At 42.2% G+C, this 22,882-nt stretch overlaps 1 long non-coding RNA gene across 1 annotated transcript; it reads left to right on the top strand.

Moving 5' to 3' along the window:
• Positions 1-6,810: 6,810 nt before the first annotated feature.
• LOC125493092 (uncharacterized) lies at positions 6,811-9,351 on the top strand. The gene is made up of 2 exons (XR_007269486.2): positions 6,811-7,183; positions 9,104-9,351. It is a non-coding gene; the product is annotated as an uncharacterized LOC125493092 (long non-coding RNA).
• Positions 9,352-22,882: the final 13,531 nt, after the last annotated feature.

The raw sequence follows: 22,882 nt of genomic DNA, 5'->3' as shown, positions 1-22,882 counted from the left end.
AGATGGATTGATCACCATTCCTTTTTCAAGTTAGCAAAGGTTCCTCGATATCGCAAGTCATTTCTGGAATATGTGGTAGCTCCCATATGTCGTCTTCGTAGGTGAAGGCATTAGTAGATAAGACAACTCAAGTCCCATAACTATTTCATTAAAGTAATAAAAAGGTGTTTAGAGTTTAGTTCTGTAAAAGTTATCTGCATAATGTTATATGATTATATTATTATTTATCCCTGCATATTATTTATTAGTATCATGTTATGAATGCTTATGTTTTAGTATGTAGTGCTTTGTTTGTGTGTTTGATCATGGCTTTGCCTTATTGATCCTGTGATGACCCATTTTGGTGAGCAAATTCAGTATAACATTGACATTACAGGTTCGCAGATGTACATCATTGGGAATCTGGAATGGAGGGATTGTGTAACTAGTATAATTTATTTTCTGCATTTATAAGAACATATTTTATTATGTCGATTAAGTAGACTCATTTAGATTGGTTGTTTTAAATACTTATTTATTTATTTATAATAAAGTTTAAAGTTTAGTTATATGTTTTCTGCTGCAAAATTCTGAATAAGCCGATACGTTATCACACGGGGGATAATATTTGGGTAATAATTCTCTACTTGTATATTATAAAAGTATTTCTGAAAAGAGAGAATTATCGGGGTGTTACAATACGAGTAATTAGACAAGAAAATATTATAAAATTTGAAGAATGCTTACAATGGACTAATTTATCTTTTGTGTTTCTTCATTAGGGAAGAAAAATTTCCATCCTTATCTTTTTTCAATCTCGCGAGAAGCCATGGGAATGTTCAATCTAGCAAGGAGGAAATCAATGATGATTTAGAGGAGTCAATAAATGATGTTGTAGAGGATGAATGGATATACCCTTTGTGTTTCCAAACGGGAATCATCCCTGCACATGACTTTTGACCCAAAAAATGAGGATGCTTGTTGGGAGCCTGAGACATTCTTGCTTTTTCACTTTTAGCCTAATATAAAAACAAGTAACTAGTCAATATCGGAGAACCAAATCATTATATAATTTCATATGATTGTAACGTACATATTACATACCTTAAACTCCTTAGAGCCACATTTTTTCACAAACTGGTCCCAGATCTCCTACGTGATGAAAGGATAGAGCACATACGGTTGCGTATCATTGTTAGATCCCTTCCTCGTTTTTGTGATCCATCTAGTCACCAATCTAGACTTGAAATCTCTCCACCGCTTATCACAAGTAGTCACGACATCTCGTCTCTCCCTCGCATCGACTTCTATTCCAAACTCTCTTTTCAAAATATAAAAATGTACCATTAATACACGATTAGTATAATAAACATGATCTCAATTATATTAAAATAATAAGTTACTAACTTTAACATCGTCCCATAAAGTCTTTTTTATGCCTTATGGAACATCATCCCAACTGTTGTACAAGATAGACACTTTGCTTCTACTGATTTTGCCGCAATGTGTCTTATACGCACCAGCATACTCCTCAATCGGACGTATCAATTCATCCCACTGAAGTACTCTTTCGACTCCGGGTTTGGAGCGTATCCCTTTTGTAGGACCTCTTAGCCTGCTCACTTTTTTCTTCCTGGCAGCATCAGTAATCTCGGGCTCAGAACATGGTTGCTGATCATCAGATGCATCATGCATTATCTCACCTGCCATCACTACACCTGAAACCAAATACATGTTAGATTTATCAATCAAGTAGTATAAAATTATTTAATTACTCTTAAACCCACGACGAATCAAATGATCTTTAATTTGATCCACATCACGATACCCCCTAGAGTTATTGCAATCACAACAAGGACATAAGACTAACTTTGACCCATTCCGCGATTGATGTTCTAACGCAACCCTGATAAATCCATCACCCCCTTGTAGAAATGTCGCCGAAATTCGATTACCATACATCCAGTTTCGATCCATATTCATACACTAGAGACACCAAACAAGAACACAATTGATCACATCATTCAAAGTGGCTTATCAAATGCAGTCATGAACATTTAGGTCCTTATCACTCCAACCTAACCCATCCTTAAGTTTCTTATCTCACTAGTGAATGAACATTTGGTTTTCAATTCTGAGAAAAATCTGGTAGCACTTCCCTACAGTTCTCCAAGTATACAATGAAGATATATAGTAGTTAAACTATCAACATATGTACCCAGAGAACGCTTAGGGAAATGAGTGGGATCTTTTTTAGAATCAAAAACCAAACATTCATTCACATCGTAAGTGAGATAAGAAACTCAAAGACAATCCCGAACCGGGGACTATCTAAGACTTACTCCTAATGAGTAAGCATCGAACGGGTGTCTAGGCAAATGATGCACATTGCAATTAAACAAAACAAACCAATCCATTCCTTAGATTTCACACCCCATTAAGGTATGTCCATATAGGTTTGATTATAATTCAACATATACTTTCCCAATCACATAACTAAACAATTCACATATACTTCCGTTCATATAACCAAACAATTCCTTAGATTTCCCGACCCCCCATATAGGTTTGGTCATAATTCAAAATTATGAAGACAATTAATAAAACAAATCCACAAATCGAAACTAATGATTAAATTAACGTAAATCAGAAAATAGCAAAATGTATAATACATGCCTCTACTCTCAAGGAGCAACAAAGACAAGCACAACGAGGTGAGCTTGGAGAACCGGCAAACCGACGAGCAGTAAGGTGGCAACTGAAGTACAATGAGGAGTGGCAAAGTGAGAGAATGCAACACCTTCGAAAGAGATGAGTTTGGATTGTCACACAATAACATATTACTAAATTTCACAAATTCAAGGTAAATAGGAGACTATAATATAAATTCTTATAAGTTTGAAATTCTAAAGTGAGCATTGAGGAATTCTAACTCATAATCGAAATTGATTCAATACAAAACTTATGAATATAATTATATATTAGCTAGCAAGGAAGAATTTTAGAACACTACACAAACTATATAAATTCATAAGCAGTATAAACTACAATCTACAAACTATAAACTACAAATATCCTAAATTCAATCTAAAAATTAATTTCACACATTGTTTATCATGAGTTGAATTCTAATTTTAACCCCTTGACAAAAATTAAAACTAAAATCATTCAAAGCAACCCAAGGGAACTTGAAAATAGATGATTAATGTAAATTAACACATAATTTTTTGAAAAACAATAAGAATTACATACATTGTCGGCAGCGGCACCGGCGGCGGCGAGTAGGTCTGCAGTGGCGGTAGCGAGTCGGTCTAGCGGCGGCAGTAAGTTGGTCTAAGCGATGGCAGCAAGTCGGTCTAAGCGGCGACGAGTGAGAGAGAAAGAATGACCGAGAATGAGAGTGGGATAATGTGTGGTAGAATGAGTCTTGGAGACGCAAAACCGAGTGCACCGGCGGTGAGATGGCCGCAAGGATTCACCGGTAAAGTGGGCGGCAGCCGGGTGTGAGTGCGACTGAAAATCGAGAGAGAATGAGAGTGAGGACCGAGAATGAGAGAGAGAGAGAACGAGTCAGAGTGCAATCTGAGAACAATGAAAACCAAGTGAGAGGGGTTGAGTGAATTCACCGGAGAAGCGACGGTCGCCGACGAGGGTGAGGGAGCGCCGACGAGTGTGAGGGCGAGGGTGAGTTTATCACAGGAGAGAGAAAGAGAGAAGGCAAGTTTTCAGTTTATGTTGGCGCTCGAAAATAATGACGTTGGATGAAAAGTAATATATGAGAAAAATGATGACCGTGGGATGGGTCAAGGGGTCCTACGCAAATCACCCTTTTGCAACGCACCTCAAAGATGTGCGACGCAGATAAGGCCTCAAATTTTGTCACCTGGATGCAGCGATGTGCGTCGGATGGGCATCAGTGTCCGAGCAAATCCTTGTATCTGAGCTATATGCGTCGCACATCATAAGGATCCGACACATATAACTCGTGATAGATGTTTGCATCGCACACTAGCTTGCATGCGACGCAAATTACGTCTCCATTGACTTTTGCGTTGTTTTCCTTGTCGTGCGACGCACTTGGGGGGACGCAAATCGTCCTTTTTCTACTAGTGGTTATGAAAGATATTTAAGGTCAAAAAAGTGCATTTGCAAACATGTATATGCAGTTAAAGTACGAATAACAAAAATATGCAAAGGAAGCACTTTAAACATTTGATCATATGCAGGATTGGATGATTAAAGATTATTCTTGATAAGGAGGAAAAGACAAAATGAGATACTTGTAACTCTAAAATAACAATAAAATGACATTAGAATATTACATGTGATTTTTTTAAAAATAACATAATAGTTTTCGTTTGATTTTTGATCCCAAAAAGATTTAAACTACACTAGGCATGGGATCATATTCATTCAATAACTGAACTAAACACAAGGTATTAGGAATCAAGTTCCAATCTCATACCACTTTAGTTTAACTTTTAATTCTAAACTCATACCACAAGGCAAACCAAAAGCATCTTTCTAGAGTTAACAATAGTACCAAAGTGAGTAATCACTAGTGGAAAAAACCTTATATGTCACTTAAAAATCGCATCCGAAAACCAACCAAAAAATGGGAGAGAAATTTGGCCAAAAAAATCTGATGCGGTCCTCAAAAAACCGCATCAGACTAAAAAACCGCTGCGGTTTTTTTAATCTGATGCGGTTTAGTAGACCGCATCAGATTTTTGTATTTTTTTAAAGTTAGCTTCCTTGCGTGGCCCATGTTTCGTGCGTGGCCCAGCCTCTCCCCTCTCTCATAACTCTCTCATAGCCCGTTCCCCCCTCTCTCTCTCTCATAACTCTCTCATAGCCCGTCCCCCCCTCTCTCTCTCATAACCCATAACCCATAACATTTCCCCGCCCCCCCCTCTCTCTCTCTCATAACTCTCTCATAACCCGTCCACCCCTCTCTCTCTCATAACCCTAACTCTTCTCCTCTTCCCCTCTCACTTTATAGAACGGCGCCCGACCTCTCCTCTCACAAACCTTAAAACTCTTCTCCTCTTCCCTCTCATCAACTCCCTCTCATCAAAAATTTCTCGTCAACAACGTCATTTTCATCATCAACATTCAAATCTCAACGCTCTCACCTCGTCTCTCCTCTCGTTTTCACCGTCGATCTTAACACTTGTCTTTGATCTCAACGCCCATTAACGAACTGTCCACAAACACCGCCAACGAAACGTCTTCGATTTCATCATCCTCCATCGCTCGTCGATGTCAACAACCACCGCCACGAACCGTCGCTAGATCTAGGGTTCGATTTATTTGTTTTGTTTTTAATTTTTATTTTTGTTCCACTTTCTTATTTCGTTTCTAATTAGGTTAGTTTTAAGTTTTTAATTTTATTTCTGATTTTTTTATTGTCATTGTTATTTTGAGATTTTTTTTAAATATGGGTTTCACTTTATTTTTATTTTTTAATTTCGATATTTTCTTCTATTTATTTGGTTATATTGTTATATAAGTTTTTATAATTATTTTGGAATTCTGTTTATATTTTTATTGTATTTTTGGTAATTATAATGTAATTTGGTTGTCATTTTCTGTTAATTTTTGGTTTCGTGATTTTGTAAATTACTCTCTACTTTTCGTATGGTGATATTCTGTCATTTGGTTTGGTGATTTAGTGATTTGAGATTATAATGGTTTGGTGATTTCTGTCATTTGGGCTTCCATTACTTTTTCGTTTCGTTTCCCTCCTTTGTGGTTAGGCGCGTAGCTTTTTTTTTATTTTTCAAAAGACACAATCTGATGCGGTTATTCATGACCACATCAGATTCTTACTATACTAATGCGGTTTGTAACCGCATCAGTTTTTTTTGGTTACCTGTTGCGGACCCATTTGATGTGGACCAAAACCACATCAGTAAGCCCTTTTTTGGCCGCATCTGTAACAGCCCGTTTTTTTAAGCATATTTTAAATTAAGTAATGTGTTTATTAGTTTGACTAAACTTTGTATCAATAGAGATTACTAAGAATTATTATTTTAAATACAATTATGATGGTGTGGATTTTATCAAATTGAGATATTTAGTAAATGATTTTAAGCTTAAAATAACAATAATAATAATAATAAATAAAATCAAAGCTAAACTCTCATTTTTCTTCTTTTCTTGCGTGTCATTTGTGAGAGTTGCCACCTTAATGCTTTGTTGTCAAACCCTCAATTTGGCTTCAAGAGAATAAAGGGAAAACCCTAACCCATTTTGCTCTCACTGACTCGGCGTCCTCCCTGCTTCTCTCACATCAGTTTCGATCATCGTTTTCCTCCCGCCGGGTTATTTCTCTTTCCGACGTCGGCACCGGTGCAGCTGTTGTTCTTTGTTTTCTTTTATCTTCTCTTCGTGGCTGCTGAAGATTAACCGGTTGATACTCGACCGTGTTGATGTTGGTTGTTCTATTCTTTTCCGTCTCCTCTGCTTCAGTGCCGCTGTTGTCGATGTTTGTTTGGTGGTCCGCCGCCGCCGCCGCTAACGGTGGTCGAAGGTACTGTTGTGGCTGCTACTCTGTTATTTTCTCTTTCCTCTGTTTCTGTATTGCCGCTGCTGCTATAGTAGTTCATGGGTGATGTTGTGTTGTTGGTTATTTTAGTAAAAGTAAAAGCTTTCATCTTCTTCTAATATACTTAAAGAACTTTCAGTTTATGAACGGTTAAATTTTGTAATCTTAAGATTTTTACAAGGTTCAGTTTATGATTATTAGACTTTAAATTGTTAAGTATTTTGAAACTAGATGATAAATGCTTTCCCTAAGCTTAATTGTTTTAGCAATTGAAATTAGCCTAAGCATGTATTGAACTTTATTTTTCTAAGATTGAATTTTGATTCCAATCTTGATCGAAAATCAGATTTTGGAACCATTGATTTTGCCCAACATCCTTGATTGAAATAAGAGATTGTGGTTGTTCATAAAGTTATGAAAATGGAAATAGATTAATTTGCGAGATTGGGAATAAGATATAAATTGTGCAGTTTATGGGTAATGAGGAGTGAGTTGTTATGATAAGAGTAGTTATATTTGATATCTAATAGGAATGAATGTTAATTGTTCTTCATATTGTTGTGAGGTGATTGTTGGAGGTTGATAAAAAAATTAGAGATGTTGGACTCTTGAAGATTATTATGGAATTGAGCATTCTTTGGGGAAATGAAAGAGGTACACATATGTCCTTCCACTTTTAAAATATATTATTGATGTTTCGATTGATCATATAAACTATATAAGTTGATCTTGATATGTTTTCATAAGTTAAACTTATGTTATATTAGAAATGTGATTTGTGTACTATATGGTTTCTGAAATACATGTTTATGAGTGTTAAGACAAAGGTAGAACTAAATCGCAGATTAAGTTTTATTGGCTACAAGTTATGTTTTATGTTTTATGTTTTCACTAAAGTAGTCGTATGAGTTATTTCAGGCACATGTAAGTTATAATTGGATTTGATTCTAGAGTGAGATATCAAGTATAATCGATATATCTATTAGACAAATTATGAACTTAGATTATGTATGTAAATTATTGATAGATGTTTGTGATGCGACTCATTATGACTATAATATAAGTCTTCAAAGAAAGGAGTTTTCCAATATAAATTTTGAGGAATTTGTCCTTCGGCTTTGGTAAATAAGAGTTTATAAGTTCATAAACTAAATATTGTGTTATATGTTTGTGAGGAATAGAAATCCAGATTATGATTAAATTATATTCTTTAAAAGCACCTTTAGGTATTCTCTGGAAAAACAACTTTGGTTATACGCTGAGAATTTATAATACTATTGGAGCCAACAACATATCAATTGGGATATTATATTTAGAATGCATCTAAAAAGTTATAAGTAAGCTGTATGAATGTGTTTTGGGAAGAAAGAGAACTTCGACTAAAAGATATATCACATTATTCAGGGGTAGTCCTTGGAGAATTCCGAATCCTTGGAAATGGATTTGTAAAGATAGGAAATATACATTGGGGATGTTTGTGAGTTGATGGATTGCCAAATAAGATTGAATGGAAAAGGGTATTCTTCGTAAAGAGCATTTGTGTATTGGATACAAAGTTTATATAAAATAGAAACTCTAATTTGGAGACATGATCTTTTGGTAACCAGTGTTTTGTTTTGGAGAATCCTTTATGAAAATGAAGCATAGTTTCTGTAAAGTCGGTATTGAAAGAGATTAAGCCAAAGAATTTTTATAAAGGATGATTTATACCAAGTTACTAAAATATTATGTAAGCAATTTAATTTGGGTATATCTAATACCCGAAAGTGATTCTATTATGATAATTTGAGATTTATGAATCTGAATCTTCGAAAATATGAATTTCTGCATCTGTTTTATGAGGGGGAAGAAGCTGCTAAAGCAGTGACGAACAACATTTGTGGAGCAGGTTTGCTCATTATGTGCTAGAGCGGGTATTGCTCCGGAGCGGAAATTGCTCCGTTATGTGGGGTCATGACCTAAAAGTCTTGCAAGCAGTACAAAATGGAAGAGGGAGACGTCCTTGTATAAAGCTTAGAGAATTCGCCTGAAAGGCAACTCTATTCGTGTTCTCTTCCCCAGTATAATATGATTTCTGAAAGAAAATAGAATTTGTATTTAAGTATTCGAGTGGTTTCGTGGAGAGTTATTTCAAATTTTAATTTTTGAAATGATGTTTTGTGCACCCAAGTTATGGAATTTATGCGTCAATTATGGAATGATTTACTAAGAATTTTGTTAGGAATATATGCAAGAGTTAACTATGATATACGTATGGATTAAATATTTTTGGTATATGATCCTTAGAAGTGAGAGAGATTTATTGACGTAGAGTATGTTAGAGTCGACTTCGAAAGATTGTATTAGTTCTATGGAAGTAGCATTACAAACTATGTTCAAATATTTGTTATATACTTCTTTATGACTTCGATGTATCTAATTGCAAATGTCTTGTAACATCTTGATTACGATGGTTTCATAAGATAAGTTTAAATCTGTACATACATTTTTAAGCCACCGAAAATGTTTTATAGTTGGACAGTGTGTACTCAGTTTCGCTGATTTTGTTCTTGGAACCTGTCCTGGTGGGGGCAGAGTTCATTGTTAGTGACCTTGCAGGTCCATGTGTGGAAAGCTCAGAATGGATGAAATGAAGAATTTGGATATCAAGGTTATTATTAGATTTAATAATTCGAAGGTTGTATTTGGAAGTATTCAAGTTCTTAGTGAAAGATTTAATATTCTATTATTTTGGGAATAAAGTAAATTGTAATCTGTTATTGGTTGTGAAGTTATATTGTTGTGGGCCATAACCCACAGGTCCAAGATCGTTTTCAGGTTTATGTTTCCGCTGCGAGTAATTATTAATTCGAGGTTATTAAGCATTGATTGTGATTAGTGAATGTTAAGTATGATTAGCTAACAGCTCGGAAGTGCGGGCTGTTACAGCATCAGATAGGCTTTTTTCCACTAGCGAATAATGTAAATCTCAAGACACCCATGATATTAGTGAGACCGATTGAGAACCTTTTTTATATCCCATAGCACCAAAATGCAATTTATGAAAATACATAGACCAAAGTATAATTTGAGTACACCTCCAATACCAAATTGAAAATTTATAAAAATTTAAGAGCACTAAAGTGGAAAATTTTCTTATTAAATTTTATGTTTTTTTTTGTCAAAAACAACATTTCAAAAGTGACATTTTATGAAAAACAACCTTCTAAACTTCAAAAGAGAGGGAAAGAGCGGAGGGAGGTCAATGCCGAAAAATGGTTAAGAGGTTTGATGTGACAAGAAAATAGAGTTTAAAGGTTGTTTGTAATAAGTAAAAAAAATTATACGGTTGTTTATCACAAAACTTTACTTTAAAATGGTTTTTCTCATAAAAAAGTCTTAAATTTTAGTTGAACTTTCACTTTAATTAATTATATAATAAACTTGAGTTGGACATTGAGCCGGCCAATACAAGAACAAGCACATCTCTTTATGAGTCTTTTACTGGGTTGCTAAATTACGCCCTAAAATCTCTTACTAACGCCATAAATACATATTTTTATACTGTAGTGGTATATCTCCTTCTACCTTTTCCCTCACCTCCCTTCCCATTCTTCTTTTACCACCACTATGAACTGCAACATTGGAGCCACTACCACCACCAATTTTTCAGCGACACCATCTCCTCTGGCGAGTTTGACCATGGATTCCCAAAAAAATTCAATTATTTTCTCATTAATGAAATGGGTTTTGAAGAAATTGAAACTGCATCTTCCTCAAAATTGCTCAATTTCTACAGTTTCTAGTTCAATTATAGGAAGAGGAAAAGGAGAGAAAAACTCATCCACTTCATGAACTTGACTGGTATACACCATGAAATGCTAAAAAAAATTACATAATTCAAAGATTACCAAGAATCTAAAAAAAGAAGTAAACCCATAAATTAAAAACCCCCGGTTGATTGTTCTGCTAATGAAGATGAAAAATTCAAATCAAAACCATGGGGTGACGAAAATTCAAAATCATAACCATGGACTACCAACGGAGAGTCTAGATCTACATAGGCGGCCAAAATAAGCGCCCACACTGGTAGTCAGGTGTGTTTCTGTCTAGAAATTAAGGTTAATGGTCTGTGCTGAGAAAGTCCTCAAGTCTGAGCAGAGCTGGTTAACAGTTCACCGGAAACCTGCAAAACACAGAAAAACTACCCCGGGGGTTGTTCCGGGATCGCCCCTCCGACGCTCAAGTCAGTTGATGATTGAGGTAGAGAGAGGATCTAAAGTGAGAAACTCAAGTTAGTTAGGTGAGAATTCAATACCTTTGCATTGATGTGACAAGAGGTATTTATAGTGGTGAGAACTCCTAGGAAATGGTGTGCTGGATGGGACAGCTCACCTAGGGATTGAAGATACCTTTTCAAGAATGATTTCTGTGGGACCCACGGATCCCCCAATGCTTGTTAGCCATGCTATAGTTGGTGGGACCTACGAAACTTAGGTGGCGGTGCCACATGGCGTAAGACTTTTGAGGGGATTTGATAGGCCCAAACATTTATCCCCACGCCAGGAAGGGGCAGAAGAGCCGTCCGACCGGGTGAAGCCCATTCGTGGCGTAATTTTCTTCCCACGATTTTGCGACCGACCTCCATAGGGGAAGGGTGATAGGAGATCGGGTCGGGTAAGCACCGACCAGGTCCATGATGTCAACAGGGCCAACCTACAGTATATAGGCGGACCAGGAGCCCCTGGCGATACCGGGTCGGGAATCCTTAAAGGGGAGCTTTCTTGATACCTGGTCGGGCGTCCATGAAGGGGTATGTTATGGCTGAATTTTTTACAAGTTGACATTGATGCAATGATGCGATGACTCGATGACGTGACGCCATGTGGCACAGTGACGAAGAAATTCAGACCCGAAGACGTAGCAAACAATGTGAGATTTGAAGCTAAAGCATTAAATAAGTAACGGTCCGACTAAATAAGGAAAGAGTCTAACAAGCCATAAATTCAGCCGTTGAGGAGCGTGAGTCAAGACGTTGGAGCATAAGTGAAGGAGATCGTTGTGATTTAATAATGATGGCACCTGTGGGAATCATTTAGGAGGGCGCAGTTTGTCTAATACAGTATTGCGCATGGGATATTATTGGCCAACAATGAGGAAGGACGCAATAAGGTATGTCGTCAAATGTGATAGTTGTCAACGACATGCAGGTATGACGCACAACCCTTGTGAACTTTTGCATCCTACTCTAACACCTTGGCCTTTCATGAAGTGGGGCATGGACATAGTTGGTAAATTACCTCCAGCCCCAGGTCAGTAGGTCTTTGTGTTGGCACTAACTGACTATTTTTCTAAGTGAATTGAGGCAGGTTCTTTTCAACAGGTACGTGATTTCCTTTATATACACTAACATCATTTGCAGATTTGGCGTCCCGTCCGAGATAGTATGCGACAACGGGTCGCAGTTCATTAGCAACGAAACAAGACGCTTCTAGGATGAATGGGGCATAGTGTTGCTAACGTCAACGCCAAGGTACCCGCAAGCCAATGGACAGGCTGAGTCCAGCAACAAAACGATCATTGACTCTTTGAAGAAGCGGCTCACAGCCAAAAAAGGTAAATGGGCGGAGGCGTTGCCTTCCATCTTATGGGCTAACCGCACGACACCGCGCACCGCCACCGGACAAACTCCGTTCTCACTAGTCTATGGTTGCGAGGCTGTCTTGCCGTCGGAGGTGAGCGTCCCAACTGCGAGATGCAGCCTAGCGACGGAGCGACGGAACTGCGACGAGTTGATTAACGACCAAGATACCATTGAGGAATTGCGCGACGCAGCGCTGGTGCGCATGGCAGCACAGCAGCAAATAGTAGCGAGGAGCTTCAACAAAAACGTCCAAGCCAAGTCCTTCGTCGAAGGAGATTGGGTCCTAAGGAAAGTATTCCAGAACACACAAGAGGCTAACGCTGGCAAGTTAGGCCAGAAGTGGGAAGGACCATATCAAATCAGTAAAGTAGTAGGCCATGGAGCCTACCAATTGGTCCGACATGACGGAAGCTCCGTACCTCGCAGCTGGAATGCCACGCACCTCAAACGATACTACTTTTAAAAGCCAAGTGACGAGCTTTGTTTTTATTTTCAGTCTAAAAAAAAAACAACATATACATACATAGAGATGCAGATTGGTTGGTAATGCTATAATGATTGGGTCGCTAGGTGTTAGCGACTATAGTGTTCTCTCACTGGGTACTTGTTGAAGTTGCAGGCAAATTGTCCCCATTCAACTCATGAACGTCCCGACGATTTCCACCATTGCCTCAGCCAACGCGACGACAGGGGTACAGTCATTTTAAAATCATAGCCACTGATGACATTTCAGCCATCCCCCTGACGGGCACATGTAAGTTTTATGTATTTCCTATGTGTATTCTAAAAAGTCGTTTAGTCCAAACGGCACGTCTGAACGACCAATGACGACTTTTATTAAGTCCAAACAATATGTCCGCAGGACCAATGATGACTCTTATTAAGTCCAAACGATACGTCCGAGCGACCAAAGATGGCCTATTGGACGCCTGGATAATCCTCTAGAAACGTCAGAATAACGACCGAGACACATGCATGTGACACACAGTAGAGACATAAGATTATCTATGTTAAAAATTCAAAAGCAACGAAGTAAATGGTCACCCCCATAGGGACCAAAAAGTACGACGATAGAAATTAAAAAGTTATGGTCACCCCATAGGTGACCCAAAAGTATATACAAACAGTCATCCTTGAGTGACTAAAACATAGTTTATTAAAAGTTAAACGATAAGAGGCATGACATAAGGGACTAGGAGATTAAACGTCATGGACCTTCTCAGCTTCCTTCTCCTATGACGCTTCAGCTGGCAAGACAGTGGCTGGGGCTTCCTTCTCAATCTCAGGGTCAGGTGGCACATCTGACGCTATGAACCCAGCACAAGACGGGGCATTTTCATCAACCTTTGATGAAGAATCCGCCGTCGCAGATAAGTCCTCCTCATCCATAAGATCTTTCATTGACCCCATGAATTGGATGCATAGGTCAATGTCCTTTTGCGGCGTCCATGATGTTGTCTTCTTCATCAGGAACTGGTACATCAGCTTTGCCCTGACCCTAGTCGTCACCTCAGCCTCGAGCATGTCCAGCTCGTTCTTTTGTGCGTCGACGCTCGCTTGGAGCGTCGAGATCTCATGACGAGAAGACTCCTCCAACCTAGTCGCCCTCTGCCTTATTTCTTCTAGCTCTCCCATTCTTCTGCAAAGACTTTTTCATGTCTTTCATGGCCTTCTTGCAAGACTCCACCTCGTCGCTTTTGGACTTCGCGTCCAATTCAGCCTTCTCCATTCTCTGCTTCATGGTCAGATTACCCTTCAGCAGAGAAGAGATCACCCTCTTAGCCATCAGTAGATGTTGAGAAGACTGCACAAAAAATATATGATACGCTTCATTTAGAGAGTCACAAGTTATTGTCATAAGAAGGCATAATGTCTGAAAAAGGAAGTCGGAAGTTTATACCTGAATTAGGAGTTCCAGCCCATCCGACATCATGCGAGGAAGAGTGTGTTCCTTGATCCTTTCCATTGCGCTAGGAAAAAGGAACCTGTCTGCTTCAGGCCATATGGACCGTTCCAACGACATGAAGTCACTTGGGACGGTCACAGAGTAGGAGGGCCCGCTCTTGTCAGGAGGGCCCAGGAAATCAGTTTTGCGCATCTTAGACGCGACATCATGTTCATCGTCCAAATGGACGACGACTGCTGTGTCCTTCTTTGCTGACGCTGATGACAGGGACGTCGCGTCAGCAAAAGATTCCCTCTTACGTTTGCGCAGCATCTCAGCTAGCGCCTGACCGTCCAAACTCCCCCTAGGATGCGACTGTGATGAACCTGTTCAAGAGTACTAGAGTTAGTAACGCAAGGTACTTCCTTAGAGAATCCTACTTAAAAATAAAAGACAGGTGGACTAACCAGATGCCATAGATGAACAACTATCTTGAGAAGCAAAAAGAACCCTTCTGAATTGCTTGTCGTCCTCTGACACCTTCAGAAACTTGTCACAGAGACTATGAGACTCGTAGCGATGCGACAATAGTTTTGGATTAAGACCTGCAGTAGAAACGATGTAAGAATGGTGCTAACGACACGTCACGAAGTTAGAAAAACTGGAAATAAACACACCTTCTGTATTCCAGCCACCAACCAGTGACTCCCCGGCTTCCCCTAGCGACGACCTCTTCACAAAAACAAACCTGTTCTTCCAACCCCTGTCATTTGATTGAATTCCCCCGACCAGAGGTTCTAACCTCGCTTTTGCATGTAGGGCTATCCTAGTTTTTGCTTTAACCTTAATTTCGTCGTGTAGCAGTAGGTCGTGAAGGGTGAAGGCCTCTTCCCATGACGTTGTCACTCTGTCGATGACACTAAGAATCCTCCAGACTTGGGGCATAATTTGCGCAGGACTGATTTGGTAAATCTGCATCAAGTCCCTTGCCATGGGGGTGAAGGGAAGCCTAAGACCTATTTTTAAAGGGTATTCATAAAGCACTACCCATTTTTTGGGACACGACTCTAGGGGTTCGTCAGGTTCAGCATTCCTAATGACAGTACTCTCAGGCAAATTTCCTAAGTCTAAAAACCTTAAAAGGTCCTCTTCTGACATCGTTGACAGTTCGTCCTCATTTTCTACCCTTAATTCTACAACTTTTTCTTTCCCTTTCGATTTCTCTTGGTTCTTCACAAAAGTCCTAATGCTGCATCTACTGGGTGCCATGAGAACAGTAGAAGAAGAGAAAATAGAGCGAATCAAAGGAAAAAATGAGCGAAAAGTGCGAAATTACCTGGTGTCATCGATCGATTTTCCGGTGGAGAGAATAAAGAGAGTTAAGGAAGTTGCCTTACTTAAAGAGAGAAAGATTTGATGAAATTGGAAGTGAGGATTGAGTTGTTTAAAAACCGCCTTAGTTATTTATGCCAACTAAAAGTAATCATGATAATGGGACCAACGGTTATAATTAAAACGGCAATTTAAACAAAAACTACCTTTTTGCAGTTGGTGACTCTTGAACTGCCAAAGATAAACCGTTCAAAGGGATTTCCTTTCCTTCCTTATGTCCCCTTCGGAATTTTTTCTAAAAACTGACAAGTGCAAAGATTTAGCTTATGATTTTTTGATCTCCTAATGATTTAGACAGAGCTTCTTTGTTAATTTAAAGAAATTTCTTACAATTGTCTCATGGGCTTTGTGTTACCCCGATTTCAACAATTGGGGGCAAACTGTTATGGATGAATTTTTTACAGGTTGACATTGACGCAATGACGCGATGACTCGATGACGTGACGCCGTGTGGCACAGTGACGAAGAAATTCAGACCCGAAGACGTAGCAAACAATGTGAGATTTGAAGCTAAAGCATTAAATAAGTAACGGTCCGGCTAAATAAGGAAAGAGTCTAACAAGCCATAAATTCAGCCGTTGAGGAGCGTGAGTCAAGACGTTGGAGCATAAGTTAAGGAGATCGCCATGATTTAAGCATGAAAATTAATGTAATAATGAGTAGATTTATTATTGTATTCGTTGGGGAAAAGCCAAAGAAAAGAGAAGGCATATAAAAGAGAGAGAGAGAGGTCATTGTCATGTTTTTTACGCAACATTGTGAGAAAGACACTAGGGTGAACTACGCATTCTTGTAAACGACAATCAGTCACGAAGAAAGATAGTGAACTACATTAGTTTGGTGGATCTCCAACCACCCGCGGTTTTTTTGCCCATCTTCATTAGGATTTTCCGCGTCACCATTTTTGTGTGTTCATCCCCTTTGACTCCCCTTTGCATTCTATTGTCACATCGACTTTAACACCATCTGGTTGACACCTCCCACAAACTTCAATTTCATCGTTAGTGATAAATTTTAGCATAAACAGGGTACCTGGTCGGAAAGATACTGACCAGGTGTCCTTAGCCCCAAGTTTAGACCATGAAGGGGAATCTGCTCGATTGATAGGTGGAGCCTCGAACTAACCGATCGGGGTCCTTGGAGAGGGGACCAGTTCGGTTAAGGAGCTAGAGCCTCATAGATTGACCGACAAGGTCTTTGAGGAGGAGACCAGTTCGGCTGAGGGGCTAAGGAGTCCCTAAACTGACCGACCAGGTCCTTGAAAAAGAAGACCCGCTCGGCTGAGGGGCTAAAGAGCCCGCGAACTGACCGACCAGGTATTTGAAGAGGAGACCAGCTCGGCTGAGGGGCTAAAGAGATTCCCCTAGACTAACGGACCAGGTTCCGGAGTGATGGACGCAGCTCGGACAGGGGCTAGCATGCCCTGGAGAGTCCGACCAGGTGTTCCCTAGCACTTAGTTAAGTTGGCAAAGTGAAGGGAACTTGCAGAGACCTGGTCGGACAATGGGTTAATGGAGCCCCATATGTCCGACCGGGTTCCGAATTGACGGGGGCAGCTCGGACAGGGGCTAACAAGCCCTCGAGAGGCCGACCAAGTGTTCCCTAGCACTTGGTTAAGTTGGCTAAGTGAAGGGAACTTGCAGAGACCTGGTCGGACAATGGGTTAAGGGAGCCCCATGTGTCCGACCAGGTTCCGAATTGACGGGCGCAGCTCGGACAGGGGCTAACAAGCCTTGGAGAGGCCGACCAGGTGTTCCCTAGCACTTAGTTAAGTTGGCTAAGTGAAGGGAACTTGCAGAGACCTGGTCGGACAACGGGTTAAGGGATCCCCATGTGTCCGACCGAGTTTCGGATTGACGGGCGCAGCTCGGACAGGGGCTAACAAGCCCTGGAGAGGCCGACCAGGTGTTCCCTAGCACTTAGTTCATTTGACTAAGTGAAGGGAACTTGCAGAGATCGGGTCAGACAATGGGTTGATGGAGCCCAATGTGTCCGACCGGGTTCCGGATGGACGGGTGCAGCTCGGACAGGGGCTAACGAGCCCTGGAGAGGCCGACCAAGTGTTCCCTAGCACTTAGTTAAGTTGGCTAAGTGAAGGGAATTTGGAGACTGTCATCTTGTCCGACCGGCATTCTTAAGGAGGCTGCTGTTGTGACCGAGCGGGTGACATTGAGCTGGAAATCAGTGGCTTGCCACATGGCATTTCTCAGCTGGGTAGTTGAGCTGGGCAAAGCTTTCCAAAAAATGCGACGTTTCATCTTCCATGGGCCGCTTTTTCAAGGCGGAAACGGTGCCATCTGAAAGCGCCTGATAGGCCCATGAAGGGCGCGTCCCGAGGTACGCCTATATATATGTACGGAGAGGAGAGAGAAATCATTTGTGTATCCTTCACAAAGTTTCCAAACTTTCTCTCTCTAAAAGCTCTCCAAAAGCTCTCCCTTCTCTCTAACTTTTCCAGCAGATCTTTCGGTTCCAATCGTCCGACCAGGTACGCTCTTGTTTCTTTAGCTTTTTCGCTTTTCTTTTAATAACCTCGATGGACTCCCTTGTCTATACAATAATGGGAGAATCGTCCGAGTCGGTGACACCCCTGACCTCACCTCCCTACAATTTATCCGAGGAGGTGAGAGCAATGGGAATAACGCTGGTGTCAACCTTAATAAGTTGCTCCGACCCCTCGGCCGTTCCCGATGCGGTTCTGCTCCCGAGCCCCTCATCGTCAGTAGAGGAAGAGGCCGAGGGCGTTGTTCCCTTCCCCTGGGAAGTGTACCTGGCCTTTCCTTCCAAAGCCAGTTACTTAGATAAATATCTTGATGATGGTGTAGTGAGGGTAACGATGTCGGATGGCGAAGGAGAGGCATCCACCTCAGGCCGACCGGAGTTTCCCGATCTGGAAAAGGAGGTCCAGGGTCAAAGTTTCCTTTGCCTTCACTGATGAAGGCTTTTCTTGATGATCTGAGGGGACAAGCGATGAGGTTTCAAATAAGGGATCTGTACATGTATGCTGGTCCGACCGGAGGCTTTCCATACTGTTCTGACCCCTCCTCCTGGTTGTACTGCTGTATACTATAAGTCAATGGAGATGGGGCTCCGCTTTCCTCTGACCCATTTCGTGAAAGATCTTCTCAATGCCTACAATCTGACCATCAGTCAGATTTCGCCGAATTCCTGGGGAGGGATCATAGCGGTCCAGACTATATGTGCCATGCTTAGCGTCCGATCCACCCTCACTCTATGGCGCAACATGTTCAAGTTAGTTGAGATGATGGCGGGGGAGAACGGTCCGGGCTGGTGGTACTTCCAGGCCCGACAAGGATATAAGGCAGTGCTCGACCTGCCTACCTCTCAGAAGGGATTCCGGAGGGAATTCACCTTTGTATTTTTTGGAGGAGACTGGGGGATCCCAACAGTCCGACCAGAGGTTCAGCCAAACCATGAGCTGAACTTCAGGGTCCCTGAAATGTCCGAGGAAGAGGCGGTTGCTGCCATCTATATGCAGACCGAGGCACAAATAGTCCAAGGGGGAGAAGTTTATGTGGCTAGCAACTGGTTGCCGAGCTGCCGCCTTTTCAAAAATGAACATCTACTGTCGGCGGTCGGGCTGAGCCGGACATTCCCCAAGGGTAATCGGCCGAGGGGGTTATTTTACTTGCTTTAATGTTTCTTTTCACTATTTAACTTAGTTTCTCTGCAGCTTCTTCTTTAGCCTATCTCCTTGAATCTGATCCTGATATGGCCGAGAAACTAAATTATGCGGCGATGAGGGCGGCTCAGCTCAAGGCCGAGCTGAAGGCTAAAAAGCTCAACGTTCCCCCTCAACCTAAGGTATGTTTTTTTAGCTGAAGGCTAAAGATCTTCTCAATGTTGAACCATCTCGAGCCTTTTTGCCTCCGACTAACCTCTTTGTTGCTTTACAGGATCCCTCGAAGCCTAAGGCTTCGAAAAAAGAGAAAAGAAAGGGCTCCTGAGAAGGTTGCCATGACAGAGAAGGCACTGACTAAGGCCCAGGCCGAGAAGGCGAAGAAGGCTAGGTCAGTGGAAGTCAACAATCCACGGCCTGAAGTGCAAGCTGAACCAACCAAGGGGACTCGCATATCCGTTCATTCGGACGACTTTCGTCCGATAGGCAGTCCCCAATATACTCCGTCCACTCCTCATCCGACTGACGACCCCGAGGAGCTTGGCATGGCCTTGGCCAGATCATTCGCCGAGCTGGACATCCGCGGGTTGGACACCCGTTGGACCAATGCAATGGACTGCATTTATGGTCCGGCTGACCAGGACCACATCAACAGTACCAGCGGGCTCCGGGACACCGACGACCTCTTCCGCTGCTGGGTTGAGGTGAGCTTTAATTTCTTTCAACACTTGGTGGTTTTAGATATGATTCTAACTGCTCGCTTTTTTATTGCAGTTCTCTGCTCGACTGGCCAACGTGGCCCGCAATAGGGTACGCCTGGCCGAGGAAGTAAACACTCTTCAGGCGAAGGGCAAGAAGCACTTCGACCTACTCTATGCGGCTCGAAGGGTCAGCGGAAAGCTGAGGCTGATCTCGCTAATGCCGAGAGGTGAATAAAGCGAGATCAGGAGGACTTTCAGAAAGAACGGGACGGATGGGCCAAGACCAAAGCTCGGGTGATCAAGGAGAAGGAGGACGCCGAGTTGGCCAAGCTGGCCGCCAATGCTCAGACCGATGAGGCGCGGAAGAAGGTTTCAGAGCTGATGACCCAGCTGGCTGAGTTGGAGAAGGCTCCCAAATCCGAGGAAGAGTGGTTCGCGACCTGGCAGACGACCAAGGCCTGCGAAGAGTTCGTCAATGAGGTTGGTTCGACCGCCCAGAAAATGGGGGTGGACGATGGCCTCAAGCGAATGAAGGCAGCCTTGGCCAGGTCTTACCCATCTTTCTCCTAGGTCGAGGCGATGGCGAGCTATAAGGCGTTGTTGGAGGAAGAGGATCGGGCCCTCCTCTCCGAGCTGAACATCACCCTTACTGATGATGATGATGATGACGATGAGGCCGCCGATGAGGTTGCTGGGGAGGACCAACAGCCCGAGGTGGCTAGGTGTGCTGAGCTTAGCGGGAGCAACAATGAGCAGACCAACCCCCCAGTTGTTTAGGCTTGTGCTTTGTGCTTTGGTACTTTTTATTTTGCTTAGCTGGCCTTGGTAGTACCAGGCTTTAGGATGTAACTCTTATTAACTTGAATGAATTGACTTTCTTCCATTTTATCCGAGCACCTTTATGTTTGTCAATTGCAATTATTCTTGATGTTTCTGTTCTAAGTGTTGTTTTCCGGACTGGTTAAGTCATGTTTTTATAGTATTGGTCGGAATTGACTTAGTTAAAATCGATATTCAACATTGGAACTGACTGGTTAAGTCAACAAAATTGAAACTGACTGGTTAAGTCTATTCATAACTTGAAACTGACTGGTTAAGTCTTTACATGTACGACCTGAAATGGTCCGAGCAATTACATGCCATACTTGGCCAGTTTACATCATATACATGCCCCAATTGAAATTGGCAAACATTAGACATAGTACTTCTTGAGGTTGTCTAAATTCCATGGCCGAGCAAGTGGAATGCCTTCAGGGTTCTCCAGTTGGAACGTGCCAGGCTTGATTACTTTGGTGACTTTGTAAGGACCATCCCAGTTAGCCCCCAACTTGCCTTTGAGGTGTGAGAGCCCTGTTGCTTCGACCTTCCTAACCACCCAATCTCCGAGCTGGATGGGCCTCATTTTAACCCGACGATTAAATTGCCAAGTCACCCTTTATTTGTAGCGGATCGACCTTAGCAAGGCATTGCCCCTTGTTTCTGGTAATAGGTCGAGGTTGACAGGCTTCTCTTCTTCGTTTTGCTCGAAGTCATAGAAGGTGATTCGAGGTGAGGGGATGCCGACCTCTACTTGTAGGACCGCTTCGCTACCGTATACCAAACCGAATGGGGAATGGCCAGTTGCTTCCTTAGTAGTAGTTCGAAAGGACTAGAGAACTCCAGGTAGGTCGTCTACCCAAGCCCCTTTTGCTGCATCCAAGGATTTTTTAATTCCTTTAAGCACTATCTTGTTGGCAGCTTCAGCTCGACCATTGGTTTATGGTCGGGACACTGTTGAGAACCTGGTCTGTATGCCAAAGCGAGCACAATACTCCCGAGTCGGTCCACTGTTGAAATGCCGACCATTATCTGACATTAGGGCTATGGGCACCCCAAATCTCGTGATTATGTTTCTCCAAATGAAGGCTTGCACTTGTTTATCGGTGATGGATGCGAGTGGCTCAGCCTCTGTCCACTTGGTGAAGTAATCTATTGCTACTATTAGAAATTTGCGTTGGCCAGATGCTGGGGGGAAAGGGCCGAGTAGGTCCATGCCCCATTTGTCGAATGGTAGAATTACCCCAAACCTCTTCACCAGTTCTTGCGCATCTGCCTTGAGATTAGGCCAGTAGTATCCTGCCCTTAGAGCTTTCCCAGCTATAGTTCTCCTCCCTTGATGGCTGCCACACGCCCCTTGGCTTATTTCCCTTAGGATGTAGTTTCCTTCTTCGGGAGTCACGCATTTCAGTAATGGGTGCGTGTATGATTTCTTGTAGAGTTGCTCATCGTGCCATAAGAACCAACCTGCTCGGTGCTTGATCCTTTCGGCTTCCTTGACCTCTGCTGGGAGGATTCCATCCCTCAAATATCCGACCACTTCGTCCATCCAAGTGGATGTCCGATCTAGGATCAACTGTTCCTTGGCATTTATGCTGGGCTGGCGGAGTACCTCCCACATGATAGTCCGAGGAGCCGACCCCTCTGTCGAGCTGGCCATGCGAGCTAGGGCGTCGGCTTGTTGGTTTTCCGACATGGGTATGTGGCTGATGTGGAAATGGGAGAGCTTTATGACGAACTCTTGGGTTTTGGCCAAGTACATTCTCATATTGTCTTCCTTGGCCTCGTACTCTCCTAAGACCTGATCCACTATGAGTTGGGAATCTGATCGGGCCTCAACAGTTGTAGCCCCTGCCAAAATACAAAGCTGGAGTCCTAGGATGAGAGCCTCATATTCTGCCTCGTTATTTGACCCCAGGAATTCGAACTTGATTGCATACTCCATCTTTTCTCCGACCGGGGGTTTGAGCACTAGCCCCGCTCCGCACCCCGACTTGGTGGAAGAACCATCTACGAACAATTCTCACTCCTCTCTTTGGCCGACCGGGGGCCGAGTTGTGCAGTCTGTTATGAAATCGGCCAAGGCTTGAGCATTTATGGCTCTCCAGGGTTCATATTCTAAACCGAAGTCAGCCAATTGGTCGGCCCAGTTCGTCATCCGACTGGAGTGGTTCCTACTTTCGATTACTTTACGAAGGGGTTGTCCGGTGAGGACTTTGATCTGGTGGGCCTGAAAGTAGGGTTTCAGTTTTCGACTAGCCATGACGAGGGCGAAGACCATCTTCTCCACTTCGCT

The sequence above is a fragment of the Beta vulgaris genome, chromosome 9 (assembly GCF_026745355.1).
Source record: "Beta vulgaris subsp. vulgaris cultivar EL10 chromosome 9, EL10.2, whole genome shotgun sequence".
NCBI lineage: Eukaryota > Viridiplantae > Streptophyta > Magnoliopsida > Caryophyllales > Amaranthaceae > Beta > Beta vulgaris.
This window is presented reverse-complemented; position numbering and strand designations above follow the sequence as displayed.